We start from the raw sequence: 19048 nt of genomic DNA, 5'->3' as shown, positions 1-19048 counted from the left end.
CACAAAGAAAGAAAGAAAGAAAGAAAGAAAGACGGGGATGCGTTCGGATTGGCTACTTGGCTTGCCACTTTTGTTTGTTTATTTGCCCACTCACCCAAAGACACCCACAGATCTGGAGCTGCTGCTTCGCTCCTCTCCTACTAGCAGTAGTAGTAATACTCTATGAAAAATCTATTTACTATTAGCCCTCTGACATCAGTTTTTCTGTATTGCTGGAAGAAAGATGGTGCGAGAGCAAGTTTAATAGTATAGCCAAGTATAGCCAATGTAATAGTCAATTCATACAATAGTTGCTTGCTATACTATTAATACCTGGTCCTATATGTCATACACACATTAAGTCTTAAAGTCCATGCTGCAGCTGACTACAGATTTATAGCATATGCTGCTCTTCTCTCTCTTCCTTTAATCTCTTTAAAATATGTTTATACAGTGTGCAGATTTCAGCGCCAGATACACTGACGTTGTCCTTTTTTCTGTGCAAAAGATGCGAGTAGACTACTTAATAAGGCCGATCACAGTGCGGGAACGTGGACCGGTGCTCCACCTCGCCAGCTCGGATGTGGGCTTGCGTGGAGCGAGGAAGCATGCCCCAACAGAGCCGCTCGCCCCCACGGAGGGCGACAAGAAAGCTCCCTGTTGCGAGTTCATGCGCGGCGGAGAAAACGGCTAGCACCCGCACCAAGGACGGCGTGGCTTCGAGGCGTCTTACCCTCGTGCGAAGAAATCCCCGGTTTGCTCACGAAAATTCCCCTCCCACCACCGAGTCAAGAAAAGGCAAGAAAATTTTGGGGATTGAAAGATAAGAAATTGAAGAACATATCGGGTTCAACAAGATGAAAAAAAGAAAAAGGAAGCAAAATCATCACAATTCATAGGGCCAAATCGGCGTTGCCCCCCAAATCCGCTGGAGCAGTAGAGAGGAGGCATTGCCCCCAAATCCGGCGCTGCAACTCGGATCCGGGCCCTTGAGTGCAGACAACAACGACGGCCTCCTCATCAAGTCCGCCGCTCGAGGTCTCCCTCGGCGAGGTCGCCACGGTGGAGGCGTCCCCCGCTCGAGCGTCGCGTCACCGGAGTAGCAGAGAGGAGGAATCCACCATTTGGCATCGCGTTGTCCACTCCCGCCGCCACCACCGCTCCCGAGTCCGTGCAGGAGGAGAAGCGAGCGGCGCAGTCGACGGCGAGACGAGGCGCATGGCAGCGGCGTCCCTACGAGGGAGGAGCGGCGGGTGAGGTGGAGGAGGCGAACTCGAGCACGGGAGCGAGATGAAGGGTAGGTGAAGGAAATGATTTCTTGCGCTCGGTCGTGCTAACCGCACCCAGGTCACGCGCGTTGTGAGAGTAGTTGCTTTGCACAGCGATTTCATCCAATTAAGCTACACAACTTGGGGTGCTTGCACTGTGGGATGGGTGTCTTTGAGCCAACTTTTTGGGTTAGGGGTACGAGCCCCATGGCTTGCATTGTGAGTGCCCTAAGAGCATCACCAACAACTTACGTATAATCTTTCCCCAAAAAATTGTTTGTGGGTTTCCTAAATTGAAAATAGGAAGTAAAAAAAACTCCTCCCTCCAACAGATAGCCTAAATTCAATCCCCAAAACTTGAAAGTGGACCCTTCTGTTAAACTACATATATAGGAAATTCCTTTTTTTTTCTTTCACGCGCAGAAAGATCGCTTTCTCCACGCGTGGAAACGGGAAGGGAGAGGCGGGAGTGCGAGATTGGGAGCGAGTTTCGCGTCCGCATATAAACGGAGCTAGAAATCGGGAGAAGGGAACTCCAAAGCTCGGGTAAAAGAGTAGGAGATTTGTTGAAGCTGTTTTTTTTTTACTAAAATCTCTCAAAATCAGTTTTGGAAATCAGATAAGTAGACTGTTGGTGATGCTCTAAGTAGCTGAAGTGAACATAGCCTGGTGGTTGAGCTCTTTTGATTCCATTGTACAAGGTTCAAATCCCACCAGCCCGAATTGATTTTTCATAAAAATGTCATGTGTTTTGTATAAAAACTTAAACATTTAAAAAATATATCACATTTTTTAAAAATATATTTTTATTTAAAAAAATCATAAAATTTCATGTGTTTTGTTTAAATTAAAAAACTTGAACACTTAAAATAAATATCACATTTTCAAAATTTATTTTTATTTAAAAATATCCCGTTCAGTACATATTTAAAAATAGAAGAATGGATTAAAAAAACTCTTTACAAAGAAAATTCAAACAGCAAGTTGATAAATATGGGTAAATGTTATTTTAAAATGTCACGTGTTTTGTTTAGGGTTTAGGGTTTAAAATTAAAATGGCAAGTTGAGAACTAAGGGTAAGCGGAATTTTTTTTTGTAAAAAGAAGGTAGAGGAGGGGTTCGAACCTTGGTTGCATCTGCCACCAAGCTAAACCAAACCACATGCTTTCACACCTATTTAGACGGTACAGTGGTCAGTGGCGCAAAGATCCCTTGACGTGGAGATTTCGTGCCAACTCAAATAAGATCTTGGTGCGCCAACCCCAATGTGCCACGAGAATGCTAATTGCGCGTACGCGCCGCCGGCGCGTACGCTGCCAAAAAAACCCATAAAAGCCCGCGTTCACTGCCAAAAGCCCACACGTATGTTTCTTTCATGTTTTTTTTTTCCATTTTTAGCAGCCACGTTTCTTTTTTTCCCTTGAAACTTTCAACTCAGATTTAAAAATTTTCAACTCAAAATTTAAAACTTTCAACTCGAAATTTGAAAACTTTCAATTCAGATTTGAAAACTTTCAAGTCGAAATTTGAAATTTTCGAAGTCAAACTTTAAAAACTTTCAACTGAAATTTGAAACTTTCAACTGAAATTTGAAAACTTTCAATTCAGATTTGAAAACTTTCAATTCGAAATTTGAAATTTTGAAGTCAAACTTTGAAAACTTTCAACTTTTCATCTCAATTTTTAAAAACTTTCAACTGAAATTTGAAACTTTCAACTGAAATTTGAAACTTTCAACTGAAATTTGAAAACTTTCAATTCAGATTTGAAAACTTTCAACTCAAATTTTTAAAACTTTCAACCCAAAATACAAAAAAATTCTAACTCGGATTTGAAAACTTTCAAATCGATATTTTGAAAAACTTTCAAATCGTATTTTGAAAATTTTCAAAATCAATTGTTTTCATTTTTTTATTGGGAAATTATTGTAGCATTTTCACTAATCACCATGATTAACGCTAATGGTCAGGATTAGCGACGTCGTCACACGCATCGTTAAATGTCGCTATTGAGGATGCTGAGGCCCGCGTGCGCGCGAGTTAGCGTCCTCGCGCGTACGCGTGCTAGCCATGCCCATGCGCTAATGTCACGGATCATTTCTAAAATTAGTTTTTATGTGGTTTATTTTTAATTAAGTTTTATGAAAGGATCAATTTGTTAAATTATCGGTATATTACCACTATACTTTTCATCTTAAAAATACTTCAGTACAAGCAAAAGCTTCGACTGTACAAGTATACTTATCTATTGGCACACATACCTACTATTTACATACACTTCTATTATAGCTTTAGCATTTATATTTATAGTCGACTAAGGCAAAGTTTGAGAAGGAGATAGAGAAGAATGGGAAGATACGTAAAATGAGGTGAGCTATTAGTGCATGATTAATTGAGTATTAATTATTTTAAAATAGATTAATATAATTTTTTAAATCAACTTTCCTATATATAAAATTTGTGCAAAAAAACTCACCGTTTAGTAGTTCGGGAAGAGCGCGCGTGGAAAACGAGAGAAATCTTCTCTCTGTCACCCCTACCGAACGCAGCGTAAGTGTTCTTGCAGATAAACAAAAGTTACATTACCATGATGGCCATTGCCAATTCATGGACTTAAAAATAGAGAAAATTCTTCATATACCACTCAAAATTTATGAATTTCCTTATATGCCATCCAACGAAAATTTACATCCTTTATATGCCACTATTGAGGTCAAACTGTCTTACCTTGTCAGTTTTTTTTTTGCGAAGCAGTAGCATATAAAGAAATACTTCCTTCGTATTTTAATAGATGACGTCGTTGACTTTTTCTCACATGTTTGATCATTTGTCTTATTCAAAAAATTTACGTAATTATAATTTATTTTGTTATGAGTTGTTTTATCACTCATGATACTTTAAGTATGATTTATATCTTATATATTTACATAAAATTTTTGAATAAAAAGAATGGTCAAACATGTGAGAAAAAGTCAACGGCGTCGTAGTATCAACTTTTTGATGGTATACAAGGAAACTAGTGAGTTTTGAGTGGCAAATATTTGAGTGTGTTCTGTAACGTGTTTCATAAAAATGTACTTCCAAAATTGGCTTGTGTGGAGTTGACTTGGACTTGGTGGGCTCGACCTCTAGAAGCATCGATCTCAGTAATGTTTCGGTCAGCCATACAGGCACATATAATATACAGTATTAATTCATGTAAGATATCCATACTCCATGTAGTAGTACAAGTCAAAGGCGATCCATCCAATGCCAATTTGTATTTTTTCTTTTAGAGAAGTTCTGATCCATTACCGAAAGGACATGCAGAACAAATGCTACAGCACATCAGGCTTCAGCTTGTGGGCTTGCTGGCTCAAATCTATATAACCTATACAATACAAATGATCCTCTCATATAGTGTAGTTATTAATATTTTTTTTATGTGGTGTTTTCACGTCACTTTAATTATCTACAAGCCACATAGGCCTTGTTTAGTTTGAGAAAAATTTAGATTTAATTGTCACATCGGATATACAGACATACATTTAAGTATTAAACATAGTCTAATAACAAAACAAATTACAGATTCCGTCAGGAAACTGTGAGACGAATTTATTAAGCCTAATTAATCCGTCATTAGTAAATATTTACTGTAGCACCACATTGTCAAATCATGGCGCAATTAGGCTTAAAAGATTTATCTCGCAATTTACACGCAAACTGTATAATTGGTTTTATTTTTTATCCACATTTAATACTCCATGCATGTGTCCAAACATTCGATGTGATGGGTGAAAAGTTTTTGTTTTGGGAACTAAACAAGGCCATAGTCGCGCATAGTCGCGCGTTGCGCGACTGTTGATTCCGTATAAGAACTATTTGTTATATATGAGGTTTTAGCATGAATTAATTTATTTACAAAGTATCTATTGGTCTAGCTAACTATACATTTAACTAAATTGTACTATATGAGAAATCACTATAAGCTTCTTGGTTTTTATTTTTTTTCATTATCTTTGCCTCCTCTCTCTCTGTACCATGTGCCCTAGAAATCTCCGGAAATTTCCATACGTTTATCCAATTGTTATTTTTTAGTGCATATGTAACTTTCTGATCTAATGGCTATTATTTATTCAACGGTTGATATATTTTTGATGATGTGGCGTGTTCTCATGTAAGAAAGCTTGCAGCTTTCACTATATAAAATAACATAAGATAAGATATCAATTAGAATCACACTTAATTAACGTCGGAGATCATCCCAAAGTCATATTATTATTGATCATTGGATTATTTTTTGTTGGCTTATATTTCTATTAGTGATACATGTTTCATCCCGTGCATTTCTTTCTCCTCATCATGGTTAGCATAACCATGCAACCTCAATTAATCAAGCAAACAATAGGGCACCAATACCATGCATAAATCTAAACAGTCCTTTACCATCTTGTTTTCAATTTGTGTACATATATGCTTAATGAACATATCACATGTATATGATAGCCTATGCATTTATGGTTGTCTCTAAATTATATTTAAATAAAAATGATCTTCTGTTTTAATAAGATAGTTCAATAATCGATCTTTCACGGTATCAACATACTATCATAATAATAGTATCAATTTTTTTCTATATGTCAAGTTTTTCTTATAAATTATAATTAATATTTTGTATTTCTATTTTGACTTAAGTTATAGCCAGCATTTTTATATATACCTAATTTCTTGTCATCAAAATTGCAAACGTAAGTTTTATTGGATGGCACTAGGTGATGCATGCATGGTTGTGGGATGTTGGGCCTGGATAGTCGGCACTAGGGGCCGGCCACCGCCGCCACTTGGGGGAGGGGAGGGATTGATGGCGCATGGACCTCACCTCCGGCGCCGCCACTACTTTAATTTTTTCGATCGGGAGAGGCGCGAGTGTTGGGGTGAGAAGCAGCACAATATACATATATGTACTATGGGCCGATGCACAATATATTTAGCGGGCCGCCAATTGAAGCCCATTTCTCTGGCTAACTGCACCTAATAGTGTCAAACTTAAGTGTAGCGGCAAAATGGACATATCCGAGGGATGATTAATTGTTCCTAGCAGATTTGAAACCATGGACCGGATCCACAGCGACGACATGGTGATGGTGGCATGGCTGTGGAACAGGCTAGTCCTCTTCGTATATATACATGTAGCAGCGGTTACAGCCACCCTAAAATTCTCAGTTCAAATCTTTATATGAGCGAATTTCAAATTGGGTTGTTGTCTGAGAGGCTAAGGTTGTGTTCGTTTCAGGAGGATGGGAACTAATTCCTCCCGCACGGAAAACAGAACGATCCATTAGCGCGTCATTAATTAAGTATTAGCTATTTTTTTCAAAAATGTTTTAATATGATTTTTTAAAGCAACTTTCGTATAGAAACTTTTTACAAAAATTGTACTGTTTAGCAGTTCCAAAAGCATGCGCGCGGAAAACGAGAGGGGGAGTTGGGAACCCCGAGATTTATTCAAGAGTACTCTTGGCAGCACGGATAAATATTAGATGTTTATTTTTAAATCTAGCGGTAGTTTACAGATTTCACTACATAAGTGATTTGCGCTACTAAAATCTTGAACTCTTCTATCAAAAGTCCATATTCACACCCAACTTTTTGAAATATGTAGCTACAGAATCCATAAGATAAATTAGCAGCCAGGATCTGGAAAACTCAGTTTTTCAGATTCTTAACTAGCTACCAAATAGCAATTCTATGCTCTTCCAAATAGGTCTGAACCTCCTTATCCGTTGGGTTACATTTTAGCTAGACATGTTTGGTTCCATCTCCCTCCTGGCTCTTCCAGTAATATATTGGATCGAAAAGAAGTATGACGAGACTAATTGGAGAATTCCGGCCGTCACCTAGACATCCCATTAATTATTTAATTAAAATTTAAAGTTAGACCTGGGCGATCGATCGAGTACTTAAACTGATGGTACTTCAGTTATTAGTCGTCAAACCTGGTTAGGCGAAGTGAGACTTTATATGCAATTTAGTGCCCTTTATAATAAAGAAGAAAAGATGAGATCGATGATGTGAAGTTAGGTCCATCATGTGTACGTGTGTTCTCCTTCCAGAAAAGAAATATAATCAAGTCCACACAAAGGGCATAATTAATCTGTGATCTAGGCCACAATGAAATTAGTGGAAACACCTATACATATCAACAACACAAAAGCTAATCTCTAATTAATACATATGTATACTCACATGAAAAGGACGACACTACTTAGAAAATTGATTTTCATAGGCTGCTCATGTTTAACTACGTATACGTATTGTTATAGTTTTGTTTGGTGAAATTATAAGCACATAATGATTTAATTTATTCCATAAATGAATCATGACATTCCATATGTAAACTAGCATAAACACATCATTAGATCTACACATGTAAACTAAGCAGTAAAACATGAACAGATCAAATATGCGCAACATGTCGAACACGTACCGAGGTGGCGGAAATACCGGTTGCTCGGCAGGAACTACTCGCGGTTGTGGGCGTCGACAAAGACGCGCAGCACGCGAGCGGAGAGGAAGGCGAGCCGTCGCGGACGAACAGGGAGCAGTCGCACGAAGCGCTTCCCAAAAACCTTATTGCCGCCTTCTCTCGGTGCAGGACGTCGAAGACAGAGGTTCCGGAGACCTGCTCTCCCGATCGCCGGTGCACGCCGGCGAGCGGGATGGAGTAGTCTACGAGCGACGGCGCACCACAGAGTAGGAGGCAAACCCTAGATTGATTTCGCGTGTGTTGCGTGAAGGCGGCGGCTCGGTTTATATAGAGATAGGTCGCTTGATCAGGGCGCCCGCACGATCTCCACTCCACGTAACAGAACCGGATAAGTCGTGCGTAACTTACCCGGACTCCACGCCGTTTTCACGCACCGGATTTTTCGGAATGTTTCCAAAACAAAACAAATCCGAATTTCCCGTAGCAAAACAAAACTGCAAAAGGATGCTGCATCTACGCAAGGGTGAGGAGCCAATTTTGCGGACCATTCGACGCGTACGCCGTGCATGCGCGTGTTCCCCCTCTTCTCTACACCACACATGCTTCAAGTGGCTAGTAGGGAATCCTCCCTTTTAAGGAGATCCCCCTCTCCTAGAATAAGCAATGTGGTACTAAACTCCACATGCATGCCATCCCATGAGGTGGGCTTTTGTGATTTTTAAAAGAATTAATCTTTGAGTGGGGTTTAGCCCATCCATTAATTCCAACAATCCCCCACCAAATCTCAAAATCCCACTGAGATTTGCCTTTTCCAATGTACTGTTTATATACCAGCGGTTCGATGGAGACCGATTAAGGTTGAACATCCATCTAGAACTCCAAGCTACACTTACTCAACACTTGAACAATGGACTACACCTTGAATTGCAAGTCTTGTGCAAGCAAGTTTCACTCAGAGTCTTATCTGGTACTAGACCGTCTATAAACTACCCCTCGGGTGTAGCGTATAAGTCATACTCCTAGGTCTTTAGTAAGCTTCCTAGAAGATTCACCCAAAATCTCCATAGACTGCGACCAACAGTCAAGCTCACAAAGGTGAGTTCTTTCAAGAATGCTCTGCAAGACATCATCTTCGCTAATTAAAGCCAATAGAACTCATTAAGTCATAGCCAAGCTGCCTTGCAGCTCATGAGAGTACATGCATCTTCACTTAGAGAGAGTATAGATTAGTACTCTCCTCTAGTTTACTAATGGTTTGTTCTTCCCATATTCTAATTCACGAGATCTTCGATCACATAGATTGGGTTACAACCATAGTATAATTCACATGGGTCTCAAACCCATCTCCTTCGATGCATTGTCTATCACATTTCGTGATAGTCCCTTCGTGAAGGGATCTGCCAGGTTTTTAGCTGTTTGGATGTAATCCAACGTTATAACTCCGAAGTTTCTCAATTTCCTGACAGACTTCAATCGTCTTTTCACATGTCTAGACGATTTCATATTATCCTTATAACTATTCACTTTGACAATTACCGTTTGATTATCACAGTTCATAAGGATAGCCGGCACTGGTTTTTCAACAATAGGCAGATCCATTAATAGATCACGCATCCATTCTGCCTCAACAGTAGCAGTATCCAATGCCGTCAGCTCTGCTTCCATGGTTGACCTCGTCAAAATGGTCTGTTTGGAAGACCTCCACGAAACAGCACCACCACCTAGTGTGAAGACATATCCACTAGTGGCTTTGATCTCATCCACATCAGAGATCCAGTTAGAATCACTATAACCCTCCAGTACCGCATGATACCCAGTATAGTGAAGCCCCAATTCCATAGTAACTTTCAGATAGCGCATTACTCGCTCAAGCGCACGCCAGTGATCATCTCCCGGATTAGAGGTAAACCGGCTCAACTTGCTCACAGCAAAGGAGATATCAGGCCTAGTTGCACTAGCCAGGTACATCAGCGAGCCAATGATTTGGGAGTATTCCAGTTGATTCCTAGCAATTCTCTTGTTCTTGCGAAGCAACAAGCTAGGATCATAAGGTGTTGGAGAAGGCTTACTATCAATGTAACCAAAGTGATTCAAGATCTTCTCCACATAATGGGACTGCAAGAGTGTAATCCCATTCTCACCTCTAATTAGCTCAATGTTTAAGATAACATCAGCTACTCCCAAATCCTTCGTATCAAAATTTTGAGACAAGAATGATTTAACCTCATTTATCACCTCAAGGTTTGTCCCAAATATCAGTATGTCATCAACATACAAACACAGAATAACTTCCTTACCCCCACCATGACAATAGTACACACATTTATCTGCCTCATTGACTGCGAAGCCTGCAGATGTCAATGTTTTGTCAAATTTCTCATGCCATTGCTTAGGAGCTTGTTTCAGACCATACAAAGACTTCAACAATTTGCACACCTTGCCTTCTTGACCTTCAACTACAAACCCATTAGGTTGATCCATATAGGTCTCCTCATCCAGCTCTCCATTAAGAAAAGTTGTCTTAACGTCCATTTGATGAACGAGAAGACCATGTGAGGCTGCAGGGAAAGTAGCACACGAATTGTGGTCAATCTAGCAACAAATGAGTAAGTGTCAAAGAAATCTTCGCCTTCTTTATGAGTGTAGCCCTTAGCAACAAGCCGAGCCTTGTACTTTTCTATAGTACCGTCAGGCCTAAGCTTCTTCTTGAACACCCACTTGCACCCCATAGGTTTACACTCATAGGGTCGCTCTGTCACCTCCCAAGTCCCGTTAGCGATAATGGAATCCATTTCACTACGGACAGCCTCCTTCCAGTAGTCTGCATCAGGAGATGCATATGCTTCTGAAATTGACTTAGGAGTGTCATCCACGAGGTACACAGTGAAATCATCACCAAAAGACTTAGCCGTCCTTTGTCTCTTACTCCTTCGAGGAGCTTCACTGTCATCCTCCTCAGTGACATGTTCATGTGTATGTTCAGATTGTTCTGGTGGTGTGATTGAACTGGGAATTATTTCAGCGGGTTGGCTATAACTACTATGTGTATCCTTCATTGGGAAGAAGCTCTCAAAGAAGGTAGCATCACGAGACTCCATAATTGTACCATGTCAGGTACCTCAGATTTAACTATTAAAAATCTATAGGCAATGTTGTGATGAGCATATCCCAAAAAGACACAGTCCACAGTCTTAGGTCCAAGTTTGCGCTTCTTCGTTATTGGTACATTGAATTTCGCCAAGCACCCCCATGTGCGCAAATAAGAAAGTGATGGTTTTCTTCCAATCCATATCTCATATGGTGTTTTGTCCTTATTTCTGTTAGGAACTCTGTTTAACACATGATTCGAGGTCAACAATACCTCCCCCACCATGCCTTAGGTAGTCCCGCGTGTCCAACATGGCATTCACCAAGTCAGTCAGTGTGCGGTTCTTCCTTTCAGCAATCCCATTAGACTCGGGAGAATAGGGAGGCGTCCTCTCATGTATGATGCCATGTTCCTCACAGAATAAGTCAAACTCGTTTGAGAAAAACTCTCCACCACGATCAGACCTAAGTCTTTTTATCTTTCTGTCAAGTTGATTTTCAATTTCTGCCTTATAAATTTTAAAATAGTTTAGAGCCTCGTCTTTCTTTTCAACAAGTACACATAGCAAAATCTAGTAGCATCATCAATCAACGTCATGAAATATTGTTTTCCACCCTTCATCAACACCCCATTCATTTCACAAAGATCTGAATGTAGGAGTTCTAGTGGTGCCAAGTTTCTCTCCTCGGCAGCCTTGTGAGGCTTGCGAGGTTGCTTCGATTGCACACAACTATGGTACTTAGAACCTTTGACAATAGAAAACTTAGGAATTAAACACATGCTGGAAAGCCGAGACATCAAGCCAAAATTAATATGACATAAACATGAGTGCCAAACATTAGCCTCATCATCCACACTGCCACAAATATGGTTCACAGACTTATTTTAGAAATCAGAAAGGGAAAAGCGGAATAGGCCTCCGCACTCATAACCTTTACCAATAAAATATCCATGTTTAGACACGACTACTTTATTAGACTCAAAAACCAACTTAAATCCGTCTCTAGTCAGACGGGAGCCACTAACAAGATTCTTGTTGATAGAAGGGACATGCTGCACGATCTTTCCCGAAGTAAACTTCAGATCTACTGTGCCAACACCATGAACAGAAGCATGTGACCCATTCCCCATTAGGATGGTGGAACCCCGTGCGACCTGATAAGAAGAAAACAATGAGATGTCAGCACAAACATGTACATTAGCCCCAGTATCAACCCACCAATTAGTAGACTGATTAACTGAAAAAACAGTAGGTAAATTACCATACCCGCTTTCATCTCCAGTGTTGCCAATGGTTACATTAGTAGACTTAGAAGTCTGCCCTGCAGGTGCCTTCATCCCCTTGCGTTGTGGACACGTCCTAGCCAGATGACTAGGTTGGCCACACAGAAAGCAAGTCCTCTCATCCTGATTAGTATTATTGTTGTTCTTCTTTTGCTTCTTGAAGTTGGTGGTCTATTGAGCTTTGTATTTCCCCTTGCTCTTATTCTGGGCCTTGTGCACAACATTGGCACTAAACTGCCCACCATCGCCCTTAGACATGGTGTCCTTTTCCCGAGCTTTTTCGTCAACATCAAGAGACGCTATCAACTCCTCAATGGAGTATTCCTGTCTCTTGTGTTTGAGTGCAGTACCGAAACCCCTCCAAGATGGAGGTAGTTTCGCAATAATGCACTCGGCCACACATTTGTCGGGTAAGACACACTTAAGGAGTTCGAGTTCCTTAGCCATGGTTTATATCTCATGAGCCTGCTCGACTACAGAACGGTTGTCAGCCATATTGCAGTCATGAAATTGCTCCATGATATATAGATCATTGCTAGCATCAGTAGCACCGAATTTAGTATTAAGTGCATCCCACAACTCCCTAGCGTCGGTCATACGCATGTACACCTCGACTAGACGATCACCAAGAATGCTAAGAATGCATCCCACAAAGAGAGTAGTGGCCTCATCGAATTCTTTCTACTGGTCAGCAGTAAGAACTCCCATAGGTCTACCAGCACTCACCCAGAAGCATTTCGTAGCTGTCAGCCACATGATGACCCTGATCTGCCATCTCTTAAAGTGCACACCGGTGAATTTTTCCGGCCTCAGTGCATCGGCAAAACCAGCCATAGTAAAACCACAGTGCCTATAATAAGTTTTTTGGATTGTTGAAATTATAAGCACATAATGATTTAATTTATTCCATAAATATATCATGACATTACAGACGTAAACTAGCGTGAACGCATCATTAGATCTACACATGTAAACTAAGCAGTAAAACATGAATAGATCAAATATGCGCAACATGTCGAACACGTACTGAGGTGGCGGAAAGACCAGTTGCTCAGTAGGAACTACTCGCGGTTGCGGGCGTCGACGAAGGCACGTAGCACACGAGCGGAGAGGAAGGCGAGCCGTCGCGGACGAACAGGGAGCAGTCGCACAAAGCGCTTCCCAAAAACCTTATTGCCGTCTTCTCCCGGTGCAGGACGTCAAAGACAGAGGTTCCGGAGACCTGCTCTCCCGATCGCCGGTGCACGCCGGCGAGCGGGATGGAGTAGTCTACGAGCGACGGCGCACCACAGAGTAGGAGGCAAATCCTAGATTGATTTCGCGTGTGTTGCGTGAAGGCGGCGGCTCGGTTTATATAGAGATAGGTCGCTTGATCAGGGCGCCCGCACGATCTCCACTCCGCGTAACCGAACTGGATAAGTCGTGCGTAACTTACCCGGACTCCACGCCGTTTTCACGCACCGGATTTTTTGGAATGTTTCCAAAATAAAACAAATCCGAATTTCCCGCGGCAAAACAAAACTGCAAAAGGAGGCTGCATCTGCGCAAGAGTGAGGAGCCAATTTTGCGGACCATTCGACGCGTACGTCGTGCACCCGCAGGGTGAGGAGCCAGTTTTGCGGACCATTCGACGCGTACGTCATGCACCCGCGCCGCCTGCCAGGCTAGGCGAGCGAGCACGCGCGTGTGTTCCCCCTCTTCTCTACACCACACATGTTTCAAGTGGCTAGGAGGGCATCCTCCCTTTTAAGGAGGTCCCCCTCTCCTAGAATAAGCAAGGTGGTACTAAACTCCACATGCATGCCATCCCATGAGGTGGGCTTTTGTGATTTTCCAAAGAATTAATCTTCGAGTGGGCCTTAGCCCATCCATTAATTCCAACACTATTAAGTAAAAACTTTAACCATTAACTATTGCATAAAGAATACAAAATGTACTATCAAACTTAGTGGTAGGGGTTTATTATTGACCATTTTCATTAGTATTACCTCATATATATATCATGTTGATCACTCCTCATGTCGCGACGAAGATGTCGATGTTGAGCACACTTATCCCCAATTGTCTTGCGTATCCTTGACATTGTTAGTAGAAAACAAGAAACATAAACGAAAGTATACATGTTCCTATTTACTACTAGGTAGTGGAGGCTCAAAAGATAAACGCTCAAACTTTTAACCAAGCTCTTACAAGTTCTTACTAATGTAAGAGGAATGGTGATATACACCAGCGCAACCAATTACCCTAATGAAGGTTGGATGTATCGATGCCTTGGCAAACACTTGTTGTGCGGCTGCAATAAAATTTGTGGAGGTGTAGGTAGGCTTATATATGTAGCAAAGGAATAGCAAATACTCAAATCAGAGAAAACAAAGTTGAATATCGTTCAAAGACAGTACCGTGTTGGTCCTTGGCTAGAACGTACTAAGAGACGTGAGCCTAGACACAGATGATACCACAACATAGCACTAAAAATAACTAAGCACAACTCTGATATATGAAAGCAATCTCAAAGATAATAATTAAGTGATTCTCTCTTTTCATTCCTTCTTCTTTTTTTCTTTCTTTTTTTCATTCTGCTCTTTTCTTTTCTTTTATGTGCGGCTTTTCTTTTCTATTTTTAAGCAAAACAGTCTCAAGAACCTCACTGCAAGATTACATGTACTCAAATGTAAATATAAAAATTATAAGGACTTAAATATAAAAGTTCAAACCCAAAGATTTGAACTATACAAAAAAATGAAGTGATGAAGCTATGTCAGTTCCATTTTTGCAAACAGATTCTAAATCCGATGACGAAATTTTTTTCATCAAGGTGTCTAGTAACTCACGGTATGGTAGAGGAAACAACCGTACTGTGGGGGTGGAAGGATACGGTCATTTGTCCAGATTTGGTGCACAAGCACGAGATAAAATGGAAACTGACTTTTAGCCGATCCAATCTACTATTTCTGCCCGAACTGAACATAAGTACTTCCAAAATCCGTTATAGTCTCTTCTTATACTTTTTGTGCAGCACAAAAAAGCATGGCAAAAACACACACTGGGCAACCCTATATCAACTCCAAAACCTATCGACAATACCCTAATGACATAAACTTCTGAGAATCGAACCCTAGCAGCGAGATGATTATGTTTTCGTAGGTCCCGACGACAACAAAGACACGTCAGCGACGGTGACAGTGGTAGTATACGTGATCAGAACTAGAAACCCTAAATGGACTGGACGCTAAGACCAACAATACGACTCGACGATGCATTGCAAAACTCAACAAAGAAAATACCAAAAATAACAATTCAGTGGCACAAATATGGCTAGATAAATGATGGATTTTTTATGGTTATTTTCTTGTTATAGGTAGATAAAAATTCACTAAGCAACGAAAGCTTTGATACCACTTAATAAACCCTGAGCTGCACTTGATACGCTCACGGCTCTGGTTGGCTTGATCTTTCGATGAGTGGATGATTACAATTTGGGAGAAGCACTAACGATCTGACTACAACCATACAAGATGTTGTGTTGTGTTTTAGCGACCAATACACCTCTCCGTGGGTTGTTGATTTTGTTGGTGCGAATCAACCTTATGCCTACAAGTAAATCGAAGAAACAAGCAAGAACAACACATAAACAATCTGGTGTTGCAGATAGGAATTGAATACACACAATAAGTTGGGGTTTTAAAGATGAGTACTTAGGCGGTCTAGCCGACATGCGTAACTAGAATATAGAGTAGCAATAGCTAAACTTTAATCTAAACAAAACCCGAGAAACCATGAAGAGGTATCTAGCTATTTAAAGAAGTGGGAGGATGACCAAGAGGTTCTAGTGTCATGCTTCACCAGATTGGGGTGCACTCCACATGGGCTGCACTTGGGCCAGGTCCCAAATGAAGTTATGAGTCCATAAGACCATTATAGGTGATGCAACACCTTGTTTTTGTGATTGCGGTCAATTGAGATGGAATTTGGAGATGAGACTCGATACGGATCCAAAGAGGACACCTAGAGTTTTCCATCAAGTACTGACGGGCCGAAAATAAAGCTCGTATGCACATTCTATGGCTGTTTGAAGAAAACAATATAAGCGGGTGGCCGAACCAGATTGCACCACTTGGACCGCTTGATCTTGATGTCTTCAAATTGATCCATGATGCGAACAATCATTGTATCCATAGTAGGCATGATCATGTCATGGGCACTCCTTGCAAGACTGTTGCAGAGGCCATGCCGTAGTGCCACCTCATGTCATACATTGCTCCACCACCTAATCTGTCAATTGTCTTGAAAGTATCTCTTTTACTAACAATGTAAAAGGCAATTGTAGGCACTCATATAAACATACGCACACTCACTATATGAATATACACACATATACTCTAACTCTACCCATATGAGAGAAAAATATAAAGATTGCTTTGTTCATAAAGTAATCTTTGGTATATATATGGTGAGATAGAACTTATTTTAGTATTCCTTTTACAAATAGTTAATAAAGGGTTTAGGGTTCATTGTTAGCCATAAAGGGTATAAAGGCCTAAACCCTGTATACGTATCTGCGGGTGCTTTCTTCCTAGTTAGTCATAAAGGCCATGCATCCATCCGGTTCATTGTTGACTTTGCTGGTGAATCTCATTATTCCATTATCGATCGATCGTATTAATTAGCCTATTAATCAAAACACACACACACCCGCGCGCATATATTAATTTATAGAGTAGTATACACACACATATATAATGATCAATCTCTGCAACTTTCTTCTAATTAATTAAACTGCATAATATATGCAACATGCGTACGAGCATGTGCAGTAGGCCAACAAGCTGCATGCATTTGATCATATCTTCATTTGCCATATACTAGTAGTTTAAAATTAAATCGTACTACGTTAGGACAGATAGATAGAGGCCAGTGCCCCTAGTAAGAGCTACTTCAGGTGATATACGCAATGATCCATTCCATTTCTTAAATCTGGCGTAAAAGTTAGAGGGTGATGTGGATGGAGGTGGAGGTAAGGTGAAGAGAGTGATCGATGCAGCCATGCAGATAGGGACAACCTACACATTACCGATGATATATAGTTCTACTTGATCATAGAAATATATGTTATGAAAGTTATTCTTATAGTGAATCCAAAATTATGATGTTATACTTATATGAATATTTAAAAATTAATGGCCAGAGATACAAATGTTAACTTAAAGATATAGAACGATAAGAAATTAATTTGAAGCGCAGAGAGAGACGTAATTTAGGAAAATATCTATTATATAATAAAAGTTCAATCTTTCAAACGCTCTCAAGCTGCTACGTAGTGCTCCCAAAATGCTTTTAAATTATCACATGGTGCTTTAATAAAATAAAAAAATTCTAAAAATTCTATAAAAAAGCAATAGCCCTTAATTTTCACTTAAATTAGTCAACACATTGTTTTATAACATTAGCTTATATCTATTGAAAAAAATAATCCCTCCCTCCTAATATCAAGAAAACGTACTTACCTAACCTACCCACAAAGTGTCAGTGTTACAACCTACCCACAAAATGTCAGTGTTACGGATTAGTTATACCTCCTATGTTTTAATTTGTAGCCACCAGGAATACCGCATATATAGTATTATACATAAAGGTATATTCAAATATGGGGAATATAATGGATAAGAACATAAACTCCTTTCATGGGAATAGGAGATGTCGGACTCCGATCTATGGAAGACATCTTATCTGCCTGTATCCTACAATGGCTCCTCGAGTTCTACTTGGATAAGAAGTTTTTTATCAATATAAACACAGTCCCTAGGAAGGGAAAGGGACTAAATCATATCCACAAGCCACATCGAGGACTATCCAGGAGGAAATCAATAGCTAGTTGTCAGATCAATTCTCGGTGAATACTAATTGGTAGGCTAAATTTAGCTAGCTTGCTCCCCATTGTAATTGGTATGATACATCTTAGAGCTATTCAAATAAACTGGATTATGGCTATTACCCATCTAGGGGCCTAAACCAGTATAAAAATACTTTGTTCCCTGTCTTTTACCGCAATCTTGCGCATACTTTAGTATCAACGCCCACAATACTATACTAATACCGTTGTCGAGTATAACCCATCGATAGAATTGGGGAAAACATATAAAGCCGAGAAACCACACTACATACATACCCCTGCATAGTACGATCATAGAAAAAACAACCATCCTTAAACTTTCCATCATAAAGAAAACTACACATAACATGCACAATTAAAATAGTGCTAAATACACGACACATGGAGCTAACATGTGTTATAAAAAATTTCCAAATAATCTCAAATCATATTTTATGGTGTCAGATAAATGGGAACCAGGGTCTCCATATCAGATACTTGGGCGTACCTGCCGCCTGCTCACGAATGTGGTTCCCCGGCTATGCTCGGGGCATATCCGCCCACAGTGTGTTAATGCCAAAATTTGATAAAATTCTTTATTGGATTTGGTTAGGGAAAGAACATAATCAACCGATGGAAAGCTTATCTAGAAGAAACCGAGTTCAAGAAAGAATCGTCAAGACCACGACATGGTAGCTTAATTTATCTATTAATTATACATGGTTTAGTATTTTTCCTTTTTATCTTTAGGAAAGTTTGATTAGTGTCTGATTAAGACTTGTGTATTATCTTTAGGAATTGTGAGTCATGTCCGATTGGGACTCATATCAGCCCGAGATTATAAATATGTACACCCAGGGTCTTCGTAATCTATCTCCATAGACCGATGCAATTACTTTCGACGCATCGCCACCCTTTTATCCCAGCGAGTTATTAGTTTCGAGCATGGCTGCATTGGTTAAGTTCGATCTCCGGCAAGGAAGTTCCATCAACTTTGCTTGTATCAGCCTGGCGAGAACTTTCTCGATTAAGTCTAATATTCTATCTAGGTTGATGCAAGCATTGCCTATTTGATATATTGATTCTATCTTCAAT

The sequence above is a fragment of the Oryza sativa genome, chromosome 4 (genome assembly GCF_034140825.1).
Source record: "Oryza sativa Japonica Group chromosome 4, ASM3414082v1".
Classification (NCBI taxonomy): Eukaryota; Viridiplantae; Streptophyta; class Magnoliopsida; order Poales; family Poaceae; genus Oryza; species Oryza sativa.
This window is presented reverse-complemented; position numbering follows the sequence as displayed.